This window comes from Crocuta crocuta, unplaced genomic scaffold (assembly GCF_008692635.1).
Source record: "Crocuta crocuta isolate KB4526 unplaced genomic scaffold, BGI_CrCroc_1.0 scaffold84, whole genome shotgun sequence".
Classification (NCBI taxonomy): domain Eukaryota; kingdom Metazoa; phylum Chordata; class Mammalia; order Carnivora; family Hyaenidae; genus Crocuta; species Crocuta crocuta.
Genome location: NW_027530213.1, coordinates 7,066,924 through 7,079,101, shown reverse-complemented (window position 1 = coordinate 7,079,101; position 12,178 = coordinate 7,066,924). Strand labels below are relative to the sequence as shown.

The window sequence follows — 12,178 nt, the reverse complement described above, 5'->3', positions numbered from 1 at the left end:
CCCGTTCCATACTTCACGGGCTTCCTTTCTCCAGCCCCAACTTCCGGCCTTACTTTTATTCCTTGAATTGACTATTCTCTGACTAGGCGAGAGCCTCCTGTGGTGGCTCCCGCAGCGCCCTGTGCCTCTACATCACCCTAGAATTTTCCCACTTTTTAAAAATATTGATTTATTTTGAGAGAGAGAGAGAGAGAAGGAGGAAGTGAGCAGGGGAGGAGCAGAGATAGAGGGAGAGAAAGAATTTCCACACTGTGAGTGCAGAGCCCGGCACGAGGCGTGAACTCACAAAACAGGAAACCATGACCTGAGCCCAAGTCAGGAGCTGGACACTGAGCCGACTGAGCCACGCAGGCACCCTGAGAAATTATTCACTTAATACCTTCCCCTGACTCGATGGTCAGCTCTCAGAAGGTAGGGACGGCAGGTTATGCTCACCACAGCGATCCCAGCACTCACCACGAGGCCTGGCACGAGGGGGTACTTAATACATGTCTTTAAATGAATAAATGAATCGCATGCCTTTACTTGCACACACGAATCCGTCCTGGCACATGGCTTAGGGCCCGGAATGGGAGACATAGGGAAATCAAGGACAAAGAGGTCTCTGCGAGAGGCAGGTCTTTGTGTGCTCTGCCAGTGCTCACCGGAAAGCGCCCACCATGGGGGAGGCACTGGACCAGCCTGTGGACAGTTTCATTCACTCTTCTGATGGAGGCCAACCAGCCTCGGCCTTCACTGCCTCCGATGTTTGCACAGGCGGCCCATGACCGGAGCAGCCGTGAAAGAACCTAGGCATGGGCCCAGAGGATGGGCTCCCTGTAGGCCAGGCTGACCATCCAGCCCCATAGCAGCCCGCAGTGCTTCTGAGCCCCCGACGGGACCCTCTTCACCGCACCCCACCGCCCATGCTCTCACCACCTGGCCACTCCCGCCTGGAGGGGCAGCAATTCATCTTTACTGGGATTCCTACCTGGCCTCAGTCCCACGATTATCCAAGGGTCAAAAGAGTAGGTATGAAGGGTGCTTGGCTGGCTCAGTCGTCAGTGCATGCAACTCTTGATCTGAGGGTTGTGAGTTCGAGCCCCATGGTGAGTGTAGAGCTTACTTTAAAAACAAAATAGTCTTTTTAAGTATTTTTGTAAAAAAGAATGTGTAGCTGGGGCACCTGGGTGGCTCCGTCAGTTAAGCGTCTGACTCGATTTGGGCTCAGGTTATGATCACGGTTCATAGGATGAAGACCCATATTGGGCTCTGCACTGACACCCTCTCCCTGACTCTCTCTCTCTAAATAAACACATAAACATTGGGGCGTCTGGGTGGCTCAGTCGGTTGAGTGTCTCACTTCAGCTTAGGCCATGATCTCACAGTCCATGAGTTTGAGCCCCATGTAGGGCTCTGTGCTGACAGCTCGGAGCCTGGAGCCTGCTTCAGATCCTGTGTCTCCCTCTCTCTCTGCCCCTCCACTGCTCGTGCTCTGTCTCTCAAAAAAATAAAACATTAAAATAAATACACATTTAAAAAAGAGACTGTAATAACCTTTTATTGTGTCAATGTAGCTCTGCTGAAGTTACCTTTTCCTAATTTCCTTCCTTGCCTGGTTCCAAGTTAGCATTTGGCTCAGAGAAATTTCTGGAAGTGTAGAAGACAGAGGCAAGCACCAGTGGCTGGCTTGCCTTGCTGGTCTGGTGTAAGACAGCAGCAGCTCTCCTCCTGTCCTGCTCTTTCTGACAACCAGGGCTGCTCTCCCCCCAAAGCACAGGCTACACATAGCCTTCCATAACATTCTTCACCAACTTCCACAACTGCGGAGGGCCTAATCCCTGTAATAAAGATCAATATTAGTTTTCAAGTTCCTTTCACATAGCACCGCGGTGACTTCCTCTTCTTCCTGCCTCTTCCACATTAAAGGACCCTGTGACTATACTGGGCTCTACCCAGATAATCGAGAGCAATCTCTCTGTTTCAAGGTCAGCTGATAAGTAATCTTAATTCCATTTGCTACCCTAATTCTCCCTTTGCCATCTAAACTAACATATTCACAGGCTCCAGGGACTGTGACGTGGACCTCATCTGCCTACGACAATGTCGCATCACTCAAAGTAGTTCTGCTTCTCTGACTGAATCCTGATTGCCTTAGACCAAGGGACCTGTTTTATGTCAGTAGAGATGCAACAATGGGCACAGGATAATGGGATTCACTGTCCTGCTGTAGGCCGCATCACCTAGAAGCTACCAGCCAAGCTACCTACCAGCTACCTTGGATCGGCCTGAAACACCCCAGCTAAGGCACCAGGTGAACCCCCAGGGGCTGAAGTGCTGGGCCTCTGATAGGCAGCACCAAGGCATGGGGGTCTAATGCCTACTCCCAGTTTTCCCCTGGGGAATCTGCACTTGAGGTTAGGCTGGACTAGAGGTCCTGGTTTCCTGGTGGGGGGAGGGGAGAGGGATAAGAAGGCCTTTTCCAAAATGACCGGGCTACACCGAATCTGCGTGTGCCAACAGGCCAGCAAGAGGTGATATACAGAGACGGGTAATTCACCTTAGTTCTTACAGGAAATTAAGCTACAATTACTTAATGGGGAGGAAGGGGTGGGTCTGGAATGCTGGGAATTCCCTGAAGCACATTTTGGTGCTTCTGTGCCAGGTGATGACTGGGAACGAGCAATTACTGGAACAGAGTAATGTGGGCACAAACTTCTCAGGGATAAAGGTCTGGGTTATCCGACCAGGCAACCCAGATCAGAAGTGCTGGCTGAGGGGTGCCTGAGTGGCTCAGTCGGTTAAGCACCTGACTCTAGATTTTGGCTCAAGTCATGATCTCACCGTCTTGAGCCCCACTTCAGATTCTCTCTCTTCCTCTCTTCTGCCCCTCTCCTGCTCAAAATAAATAAACATTTAAGAAGAAGGGGGAGGTGGAGGAGGAGAAGGAAAAGGAGAAGTAAAAGGAGGGGGAGGAGGAGGAGAAGTATTAGTTGAGGGTGAGGAGAATCTCAAATGGGTGAGAGAGGAAGAAGAAAATGAGGGTTTATTATGGCCTGAGACCATCTTCAGAAAAGGGAACTGTAGCTGCCCCACTAACCTCCCTATTATAAGATTTTCTTTTTTAAAGTTCTTTTTAAATTGTGACCAGCCATCACCTGGAAGAATCCATGACAGCATGAAATTAATTAATGCAGGACACAAGTGGTTCTGAGTGGTAGGTACAGGGGTTCACTGTCAGATGTGGTTGGTGCCTCCCCATATAATCATGGCATTTCATGCCTTTGAGCATGAGGGGACTTCCAAATCTCTGTCTTCCAAGACCCATTTTACCCAAGGACTGATAAGAGTTGACATCGAGCAAGTAGAGGCTAGAGATGCTGCTAAATACCCTACAATGCACAGGGTAACAAAGAATAAATTTTAGAATCAGCTTTCCAGTTTCTGCAAGAAACAAACAAACAACAAAAAACAACCCAGCTGGGATTTGATAGGAATTGCACTGAATCTCTACACCAATGTGGGAAAATAGTGCCATATTAACAATACTGGGTGTTCCAATCCATGAATATGGGATATTTTTCCATTTATTTAGGTCTCTTTTAATTTGTTTCAATAATGTTTTTTTTTTCCCATTTTTAATGTCTAATCCTTATACTTCTTTGGTTAAATATATTTCTAAGTATTTTATTCTACTTGATGATATTGCAAATGGAATTGTTTTCTTAATTTAGTCATCAAATTGTTCATTGTTAGTGTGCAGAAGCAAAAAAAAAATGCTTTGGGGTCAGGGGAACCAAACCATTTTATTGAGGGGTTTTGGGGAAACGTTGAAGAGCTAGGAGGACAGTAAGATCCAACTTCTTCAACCTGGCCAGGATGTCCCCAGCCCCACAGCTGCCAAAAGCTAGAAGCAAAATTGTTTATATATTTATCTTGCAACCTTACTGAGTTTATTTATTAGTTCTTACATTAGTTTTGGTGGTTGCTTAAGATTTTCTATACACAAGATCATGTCATCTGTATATAGAGATAGTTTTACTTCTGCTCCAATATGGATATTGCTATTTGTTTTTCTTGTCTAATTGTCCCAAGTAGAACATCTAATACAATGTTGAATAAAAGTAAATAGTGTCCTTTTCCTGATCTTAGGGAAAAAGTGTATTATCTTTCACCATTAACTATGATGTTAGATGTGGGGCTTTTTGTACATGCCCTTTATCATACTGAAGAAGTTCCCTTCTTTTCTTTAGTTTGTTTAGTGTTTTTAATCATGAAAGGGAATCACATGTCATATTATGTTTGTCAAATGTTTATTCTGTGTCTACTGAGATGACCTTTTTTTTTTTTTTGGTCCTTTATTCATTTTGTATGTTAAATGAACTTGTATTACTGGAATAAATCTCACTTGATTGTGGTGTATAATCCTTTTTACACATTACTGGATTCAGTCTGCTAGTATTTTGTTGAGGATTTTTACATTTGACTTTATAAAGGATACTGGTCTGTTGTTTTTGGAAACCATTGTTTGCTTTTGGCATCAGGGTAATTTTGGCCTCATAGGATGAGTTGGGAAAGGTTTTCTTCTCCTCTGTTTTTGGAAACGTTTGTGAAGAATTGGTGTTAATTTTTCTTTAAATGTTTGATAAAATTCACCAGTGATACCATGCTGATTTGAGCTTTTCTTTGTGGGAAGTTGGATTGTTATGGGATTGGATTAACCCAATCTTTTTACTTGCTATAGGTCTATTCAGATTTTCTGTTTCTTCTTGAATTAATGTTTATAAGTTGTATCTTTGTAGGATGTATCCATTTCATCTAGGTTATCTGATTATTTGGCATATGATTGTTTATAATATTCTTTGATAGTCCTTTCATGTCTAAATTTTTTTTAAATAGTTTATTGTCAAGTTGGTTTCCATACAACACCCAGTGCTTATCCCCATATCATGTCTGTAAATTTGATAGTAATGTCTCCTCTTTCATTCCCGACTGATCTCAGTAATTTCAGTCTCTTGTATTTTTAAAATTTTTTAAAAATATTTATTTATATTTGAGAGAAAAAGAGATAGAGTGTGAGTGGAGAGGAGCAGAGAGAGAGTAAAACACAGAATCCGAAGTAGGCTCCAGGCTCTGGGCTGACAGCACAGAGCCCGATGAGGGGCTCGAACCCACAAACCGTGAGATCATAACCTGAGCTGAAGTCGGATGCTTAACCGATGGAGCCACCCAAGCACCCTAAATATGTATAATTTAAAACTAACTATAACCTTCAGTTTGTAGCTCTCATACAATAAAAACAAATTTAATTTATAAATTAGTTATAACCAAAACTGCAAAACAATACAATTAAAGCAAAAAACACTAATTCAACGTTTGAGTTCAGCGTGGCTATCTACCATACACCTGGCAATGAACCAATTCAGCCATTACTTTTTCTTAAATCAAACTATGATGAATGTCTAATTGAACAATATGTGTTTAATGTCATTTGGCCCTCATTTGGCAGAAGTAGTCATAGTAAGTTCATCTTTGTTTATGGCCATTACCTGAAAATGTCAAAATAGTACCATTGTTTCCTAAGAAGATCCTAAACACAAATATACAACAGGTTCATTCTGATGCTTCCAGAATATGCCCATATTAGACTTGTAAGCTTACTATCAAAGTGAAAGCAAAGTTTTTAATTTCTGAAGAAAAGCTAGAGGACCCCACAAACAAACCTGCAATCTGGAAAAAAACTGGCTTGGAACTTTGCTTTAATGGCATGCCTCAATCCTTTCCAAAGTTGCCATGTGAATCCTTAGCCATTATTACCTTCAAAGGATATTTTTCCAACTATGGTTACACAGGGAGTTTCTTAAAGTTCTATTTGTGAATATTTCCTCTTGAGCAATAAGGAAGAGAAAGCAAAGATGAGAATCTTGTGCTGGTCACCATGATCTGATTCAGAAATGGCTTGGCTGTTGGGTTTACTAAGCAAGAGAAACCAAGATAAAGCAGTTGAGCAAATACTTAGCCACCACCTTCCCTACTACAAGCATCTTTGCCTTGTAATGAGCAGAACTTTGTAGTAGATGAATCCTTGAGGAGGAAGCCTCACATCCATAATTACACCTTTAGAGAAGATGGGAAGAAATAAGCCCTGCTTTGGAGCTGAGTTGGACCAGAAAGGGAAGAGCCCTAACCTGGGGTATGATCACCACAGTGCACATCTGCTAGTTGAGATGACTCAGTAAGTCTGACTCAACCCCTAACACTCACCTGTTGAACAAGCAATTGAAGATGAGGGAGAGAGATGAGAACAATGAGAGTCATGACTCAGGGAAAGTGACTAGCAGGGAGAAGCCAGACCACACCAGGTCACACCTTGAAGTTATAGAAGGCAGTGTGGGGAGAGTGTTTGGTATCACTTCTTCCTTCTTTGTCCACTGAACCCAGTAAATGGCCCCAGAGAGATCACCTGAAAATTGCTCTGTCTTGTCTGAACACAGTTGAGAGTGTGGCAAAGCATTGGAGAGGACTCACTCATCTAGCCATCCACTTAGCTGCATATAGAAAGCAACTGATGGACTTTGAAATCCCCTATGAATGTTCCAGGAGCACCTGGGTGACTCAGTCAGTTAAGCATCTGACTTTTTTTTTTTTTTAATGTTTTATTTATTTCTAGGAGAGAGAGAGAGAGAGACAGCATGAGCAGGGGAGGGTCAGAGAGACAGGGAGTCACAGACTGAAACAGGCTCCAGGCTCTGAGCTGGCAGTCAGCACAGAGCCCGACACGGGGCTCGAACCCACGAACCGCGAGATCATGACCTAAGTGAAAGTTGGACGCTTAACCGACTAAGCCACCCAGGCGCCCCAAGCATCTGACTTTTGATTCTGGCTCAGGTCATGATCTCAGAGTCATGAGATTGAGTCCCACATCAGGCTCTGTGCTGGGTGTGGGACCTGCTTGAGAGTCTCTCTCTCTCTCTCTCTCTCTCTTTCTCTCTCTCTCTCTCCCCTTCTGCTCATTCTTTCTCTCTGATAAAAAGAAAGAAAGAAAGAAAGAAAGAAAGAAAGAAAGAAAGAAAGAAAGAAAGAAAGAAAGAAAGAAAGAAAGAAAGAAAGAAAGAAGGAAAGAAAGAAGGAAGGAAGGAAAGGAAAAGTCCTTATCAAAATTTGTCATTGTTTTTATTTGTTTGGTTACTAGAATCTAGGTTCAAAGAGGCCGAGGCCAAGTATGCTTTTTTTAGTCATCAATATGTATCCAGATCCAAGCACAGTGCCTGGAATATGTAGGGAGTTTTGGGAGCATAAACATTTACAATCATTAGCTCTTCTTGGTGGATAGATCCCTTAATTATGTTACAATGGCCTTCCTCATTTCATCTCTTGTTACAGTCTTTGTTTTAAAATCTAGTTTGTCTGATATGAGCATGGCTACTTTAGCTTTCTTTGGATGTCCATTAGCATGATAGATGGTTCTCCATTCCCTTACTTTCACTTGGCCGGTGTCCTCAGATCTAAAATGAATCTCTTGTAGGCCGCATATAGATGGATCTTGGTTTTTATTTCCATTCTGATACCCTATATCTTTTGATTGGGACATTTAGTCCATCTATATTCAAAATGATTATTGAAAGATACAGATTTAGTGTCATTGTGTTATCTGTATGTTTCATATGTCTCTGCTGCTTTCCACTCACAGAGTCCCCTTAGGATCTCCTGTAGGCCTTGTTTAATGGTCATGAACTCCTTTAATTTTTGTTTGTCTGGGAAAGGCTTCATCTCTCCTTCTATTCTGAATGATAGCCTTGCTAGGTAAAGAGTTCTTGGCTGCATATTTTTCCCATTCAGCACATTGAATATTCCTTGATACTCCCCTCTGGCGTGCCACGTTTCAGTGGACAGGTCTGCTATTACCCTTAGGTGTCTACCCTTTTAGGTTAAGAACCGTTTGTCCCTTGCTGCTTTCAGAATTCTCTATCTTTGTATTTTGCCAGCTTCACTATGATATGTTGTGCTGTTGACCTGGTTTTTTGTTGATTTTGAAGGGAGTTCTCTATGCCTCTTAGACTTGAATGCCTGTTTCCTTTGCCAGATTAGTGAAGTTCTCAGTTGTAATTTGTTTAAATAAACCTTCTGCCTCTTTCTCTTACTGTTCTTCTTCCGGAACACCTATGATACGGATATTGTTTCATTACATGGAATCACTTAGCTCTCTAATTCTCCCCTTGTGATCTAGCTATTTTCATTCCCTCTTTTTTTCATCTTCATCATTTTCCATAATTTTTATCTTGTATTTCACCTATTCTCTCCTCTGCTTCTTCCATCCTCGCTGTTACTACATCTTGTTTATTTTGCATCTCATGTACAGCATTCCTAATTCATCATGACTATTTCTTTGGTCTCTGATATCTGCAGCAATGGATTCTCTGCTGTGTTCTATGCTTTTTTCAAGCCCAGCCATTAGCCATTAGTCTTATGACTGTTTTTCTTAATTCTTCTTCAGATTTATTGTTTACATCTGTTTCAAGCAATGCTCTGGCTGTCATTTCTTCCTGTATGTTCTTTAGAGGAGAATTCTTCCATTTCATCGTTTTGTAGGTTTCTGTCTTTAACGTGTTTTAATAGCTTGTTATGTGCCCTGCACCTGTGATCACTACTATATTAAAAAGGGGTCACATACTGGCCGGGGCCTGGCCCTTCAGGAAGTGTTTTGGAGTGTGTTACATGCACTCTGTTGTTGCATTTTGGCTGCTCTATTCCACTGGACAGACTTCTACAAAGCTCCCCCTTGCTCATAGTGGTGGAGTGTTTGGACCTTTACCAGGTGTGCTTTGATTTGTTCATTGAAGTCACCCCGGAAACAAAGGAAAGGGGTGAGGAGCCTGATCCCATGTAAAGAGAGAAATGAAAGGGGAGAAAAGAAAACCAATCAGAGAATCAAAAAACAAAAAACAAACATAAAACTATAAGGCTTAATCCAGAGAGAGATGAAGAAAAATAAAGAAGATACAGAAAAGGTATAAAAAGAATAGAGTAAAAGAGTAAAAATGCCTGATGAAACAGAAAAAAAGAATTATATATATAAAATAAGAATTGACCCAAAACAAATCAGAAACTATAAGCTTGACTCCAAAAGAAAAAAGAAGGGGGTAGAAAGAACAGAGAAGAACAGACAAACCGACAAACAGACAGACTGACAGACAGCCTGACAACAAGAAGCCGTTGTCTGTTGGTGCTGAGACTGGTGGCCGTGCTGGGCTGGAGGAGGGGCCATCTGGTTTGGTCAGTGTCCATACCGCCCTGCTCTCTCCTGGTGCCCCCCTGAGATTGCCCCCCAGGCCGGCTTCTTCCCCCGCAGGTGCACACACATAGTGGCTTCCTCTGGAGAGAGTCACACGCTTTTAAAAACTCTGATCTTCAGCTCCTAAGGCTGGTAGAGACTGGCATTCTCTGTAGTTCTTGCTTCTTGTTCCCCAGCCGCGGTCCCAAGAGGTCTGTCTCTTGTCCTAACACAAAACTATAGTCCACAGTTTCTCTTTCTCTCCCATTTGTCTCACCACAGAGGAGGCTTCCTCCCCTCCACACCCTCGTTGTTTTATGCCCCCCAATTCGCATACACGCACCTCCATCCCGCCAAGCTGTCTCCTTCCACCTATGGAGATTTTTCTCTCACTCCGCAGGTTGATTTCCTGGCTGTTCTAAGTCATCTGACCTCAATACAGCTGTATTTGAAAGTCCAGGGAAATCCCGGTCTCCCTGCCTCTCCTCCATCTTAACTCCTCCTGACATTTCTCAAAAGATATACAAATGACAAACAGGCATAAAGGAAGATGCACATCACTAACCATTCGCTAAACAGAAATTGGAACCACAATGACACCTCACCTCACATGCACTGAGAGAGCCACTATCCAAATGACAGAAAATAGCAAGGGCTGACGGGGATGTGGAGAAATTAGAACCCTGTGCACTGTTGGTGGGATCGTTAAATATCGAGTGAACATGAAAGATCTCATTGGCTTTCTTGGTCAGTTCATGGACTGGGCAACATCCCATCTAGTAAGTAGAGGGGAGCGCCAAAGGGCTACAGGAAAGAAGTGGAAAAAAGGAAATTATTAGCAAAGAATTACCGTTTTAGGCAAGGTTATCCTCCGTAAGGGAATGGACTGGGTCTATCGAGATACTTCCTAGTGAGAACCAGGAAATCCCCATGTTGATGAGTTAAAGGCAACATGTCTAAGGGGCTGAAACTGCAGTCAGGTTAGGTATTAAGTATTGGTTTACTGACTTGGGGGCTTAACCTGAGTGACGCCATTTTAAGCCTGTGGTTTTCTTTTTAGCAGGATTTAAAATGGTGCAGCTGCTATGGAAAATCTAACAGAAAGGCCTCAAAAGTGCAAAATAGAACTACCACATGATCCAGTAATCCCACCTCGATGTCTGTATCCAAAAGAATTGAAAATAAGATCTTGGACAGAGAAAGCATACCCGCGTTCACAGCCGCATTATTCACAATAGCCAAAAGATGAGAGTACCCCAGATGTCCACTGATGGATGAATAGATGAAGAAAATGTATATTCATGCAGTGGAATATTATTCGGCCTTTAAAAAGGAAATCCTTCACATGCTACAACATGGATGTACCTTGAAGACATTACACTAGGTGAAATAGGTCAGTGACAAAAAGACAAATACTCTCTGATTCCATTCATATGAGGTCCCTAAAGAAGTCAAACTAATGGAAACAGAGAACAGTGTGAGCGCCTGGCTGGCTCAGTGGGTAGAGCATCCGACTCTTGATCTTGGGGTTGTGATTCCCAGCCCCACGGGAGGTGCAGAAATAACTGAAAAAGAAAGAAAAACACAAAGAATGGTGGTTGCCAGAGGCTATGGGGTAGGGGAGTTGCTGTTCAATAGCCATAGAGTTTCAGTTTTGAAAGATGAAAAATTTCTACAAGTCTGTTGCACAATAATGTGAATACAGTTAACACGACTGAGCTGTACATTTAAAAAAAGTTAAGATGGTAAATTTTATGCTATGTGTTTCTACCACAGTTTTTTTTTTTTAAGAATTATCTGTTTTTTTAAGTTTGTAATTAAGCGCTTTGGAAAAGAAAATAAGAATTTAGAATTTTTGTGTGCTTATATTTTATTTAAAAGGCTTCAAACACAGCTTAGCAATTTTACAAGTCTGGATGTCCATATTTTGCTCTGATTGATGAAGGGCAAACCTTCACATTATTTCATCTCATGGGAGACCCTTTGTATTTTATTTCCTTCTGAGAATAGAATTAAAGAGTCAGGTTTGGGGGCCGCCTGGGTGGCTCAGTCAATTAAGTGTCCAACTCTTGACTTGGGTCAGGTCAAGCTCGTGGGATTGAGACCTGCACCAGGGTCCAAGTTGACAGTGTAGCTTGCTTAGGATTCTCTCTCTACTTCCCTGTCTGCCCCTCCCTACTCACACTCTCTCTCTTAAAATAAATAAATAAACTTTAAAATAAATAAATAAAAATAAACAGTCGGATTTGGGGAAATCGTCTGAGTCATACACAAAGTGAGTCTAAATAGATTCAGAAGAAACAAACCTAGATATTCCAAGAATAAAGGCTAATCAATGAAAAAAAAAGTGTCATGATTTTAATAAAAAAGAGATTGAGGGCAGACTTACAGGCACCACTTCATCTTTTATTCCTGATACATTCTTTCCTCCTTCTCTAAAGGGAGTTTGTTCTATACTCTGCTGTTATTTGAGCTACCCAGAATACAAGTATAGATGTGTTGTATTATAAGATTTATTATATGCAAATCTCTTTTGAAAGCAAGAATTCAGTTAGTCATGCAGGCTTTTGTTCATGTTAATGCAAGCCAACTACTTCCCCATTCCTCTTAAATAGTGAAATAACAAATATGCCAGTGCTTAGGCTGAGAAGAAGGGTGGGTAATTTGGATGTAGGAAGACAGCGGTTTTTAAACATTTTGCCTGTGTATCCCCTAAAAGAAATATGTAAGTCCATATACTGCCTCACACATTTTAAGTGACATCTAAAATATTAAGTTGAAATAGTTGCAAGGGATGCACTTTCCAGTAAGATGTAAAAATTAACATTTAGAAACAAACTTGCTTTATCACTCTCAAAAATATATCCAGTGAAATCTAATGCAGAAGCAATTGACGCCCACCATCACCTACTCTGAAATTATAAAAAC

The 12,178-nt window shown here is 42.0% G+C and overlaps 1 long non-coding RNA gene across 1 annotated transcript; it reads left to right on the top strand.

Moving 5' to 3' along the window:
• Positions 1 to 2,231: 2,231 nt before the first annotated feature.
• Positions 2,232 to 10,455, top strand: LOC144232588 (uncharacterized). Its single transcript, XR_013335464.1, has 2 exons — positions 2,232 to 2,293; positions 10,314 to 10,455. It is a non-coding gene; the product is annotated as an uncharacterized LOC144232588 (long non-coding RNA).
• Positions 10,456 to 12,178: the final 1,723 nt, after the last annotated feature.